Source organism: Muntiacus reevesi, chromosome 2 (genome assembly GCF_963930625.1).
Source record: "Muntiacus reevesi chromosome 2, mMunRee1.1, whole genome shotgun sequence".
NCBI lineage: Eukaryota > Metazoa > Chordata > Mammalia > Artiodactyla > Cervidae > Muntiacus > Muntiacus reevesi.
In genome coordinates this window covers 227,606,489-227,609,375 of record NC_089250.1, presented here as the reverse complement: position 1 = coordinate 227,609,375, position 2,887 = coordinate 227,606,489, and positions in this window count along the sequence as shown.

Below are 2,887 nucleotides of genomic sequence, written 5' to 3'. Positions count from 1 at the left end.
GGTCTGGTATTCCCATGTCTTTAAGAATTTTCCACAGTTTGTTGTGATCCACACAAAGATTTTTGTGTAGTCAATGAAGCAGATGTTTTCTGAACACCCTTGCTTTCTCTATGATCCAATGATGGGCTATGGCAAGTGAGGCCGCTCAGTGGCTGGTCCTTCTGGCCTGGGGAGAGGGGAGGGGAGGTCAGGGGCTGTTCCCCGGCACCACGGGCACCACAGGCTCCCCGGGCTGCAGGGCACCAGTCCTTTCATCTGCTTCTAGGCTCTTCCCAGGCGCAGAGATGCCACCAGCGCAGCAGTTCCTTGGCACCTCCCCAATCAGAGCTGATGAGGGCCAGGAGGAATGGAGGGGTGCTGGCATGGGAGGGGGACATGCGGTGTGCCAGGGGGAACGTAGGGTCCCCGTCTGCAGAGGCAGACTCTCTCTCCCCATCCCCAGCCCGTCCGACTGGGCATCAGCAATACTGTCTCTCAATCAATACCAAGAGGACTGGTGACAAACTTGGGAGAAAGGATCCCAAACTGCCACATAAACCACATTAACCACCAGAGTAAATCAGCCACTGTAAGAGGACCCGGGCCCGCCCACCCCGAGGGCGGGGAAACGAGTGGCCCCGCCCATTCCGCGAGGGCGGGAGCTCACTGGCTCGCCCGCTCACCCGGCGGCCCTCTCCTGGGACCCGCCTGAGGAGAAGATGCGGGCTGGGTGGGCTTGGGGACCTGGGCCCTTCCTGTCGGCCTTTCTCCTCCAGACACAGGACCCCGGCAAAACGTCCAGGGAGAGACCTGCACTGGTCGGAGCTGCAGACCCGGGCCCCACAGAGCAGCGCCCAGCTGGCAGCCTTCTGTCCTCTCTCAGGGAAGAGTCACACGTTTCGGCCCCTCTCCTTGGTCCTGAAGCCCCGCTCTCTCCTGAAAGCTGGGAGCCTTTGGGCACCTGGCAGGTACCCCAGCCCCACCTCCGCCCCTTTCCCCACACGTTCTCCATCCCGACTGCTGGGGACCAGAACCTCCCAGGCTGTCTTGCCCTGTGGCTCCCCTCCTGCCAGTCCTCCTCTGGACCTGCCCCCACCCAGGCCCTCAGGGCTCCGTCCTAGGTGTGAGTGAGGCAGACACTTATTGGTGTCCAGGACAAGGAAAACCTTTTCGGCACTAGAGGAGCAGACAGCCCGTCATTCGAGAGTGAGGAAAAGTAGAGACTCCTATACACCCTCAGCCGCATTACTGAAACAATTGCAGAGAATTTCTGGTTAAAATGAAATCCCATTGAGCCAAGAAGTGGATAAAATTTCGGTAAATTTAATGACCGTGGAAAAGTATAGTAATTTTTAAAAATTTTACTTATTTTTGGCTGTGCTGGGTCTTTGTTGCTGCACTGGCTTTTCTCTAGTCACGGGGGTGGGGGGGGCTACTCTCCAGTTGTGGTGTGCACCTTCTCATTGCCGTGGCTTCTCCTGTTGTGGAGCACAGGCTCAGGGTGTGCAGCCTAAGTAGCTGCAGCCCTCAGGCTCCAGAGCTCGAGCTCCGTAGTGTGGCACACAGCCTTAGTTGTCTTTAGGCCTGTGCGATCTTCTCAGTCCGGTGATCCAGGGATCAAACCCATGCCCCTGCACTGGCAGGTGGACTCTTAACCACTGGACCACCAGGGAAGCCCAGAAGCCTATTAATTTTTGTATCAAAATCAAAACTGAGATGTTACAGAAACCTATTGAGATGGCAGTGGGGCAGGTACTGGCAGGCATCATCCTGGCCATGGGGGAGCCCTGTGCTGCATAACGTGAAGAACTTAAGACTTTATCAGTTCAGTCGCTCAGTCGTGTCCAACTCTGCAACCCCATGGACTGCAGCATGCCAGGCTTCCCTGTCTATCACCAACTCTTGGAACTTGTTCAAACTCATGTCCATTGTGTCAGTAATGCCATCCAACCATCTCAACCTCTGTCGTCCCCTTCTCCTGCCTTCAATCTTTCCCAGCATCAGGGTCTTTTCCAATGAGTCAGTTCTTTGCATCAGTTCAGTTCAGTTCAGTTCAGTTGCTCAGTCGTGTCCAACTCTTTGCGACCCCATGAACTGCAGCATGCCAGGCCTCCCTGTCCATCACCAACTCCCGAAGTTCACCCACCATACTCATGTCCATTGAGTCAGTGATGTCATCTAACCATCTCATCCTCTGTCGTCCCCTCCTCCTCCTGCCTTCAATCTTTCCCAACATCAGATGGCCAAAGTATTGAAGCTTCAGTTTAAGCATTAGTCCTTCCAGTGAATATTTAGGACTGACTTCCTTTAGGATTGACTGGCTAGATCTCCTTGCAGCCCAAGGGACTCTCAATAGTCTTCTCCAACACCACAGTTCAAAAGCATCAATTCTTTGGCACTCAGCTTTCTTTATAGTCCGACTCTCACATCCATGCATGACTACTGGAAAAACCATAGCTTTGACTATCAGACCTTTGTTGGCAAAGTAATGTCTCTGCTTTTTAACATTAGCCAGTATTTAAACATCTTAAGGGTACTCAAAAAAGAGAACTTCATAATTTCCGAACAAAGAGAAAAAAGTAGAGAAGTTTATTACTACAATGAAAGAGGAGGCAAAACAGCAACCCCACATCCCTAAGGTGGCGGCAGAGAACACAACTAGGGATTGTGGAGATAAGTCCAAAGACATCAACAGTCACAATAAATGCATTGCATTTGCTCACTAAAGGAGAGACTGGAGTAAAAACACCAGACCTAGTTGCGCTGCTCACAAGACAGTACAGCTACATGGGGGTGGGGTGTGGAGCCCAGAGATGGAACACTCAAACACCAACCCCAGAAGCTGGACAGCAGTACTGAACTCAGACAGTTTGTGACTTAACAGGGAAACTCAAATAGAGATAAAGAG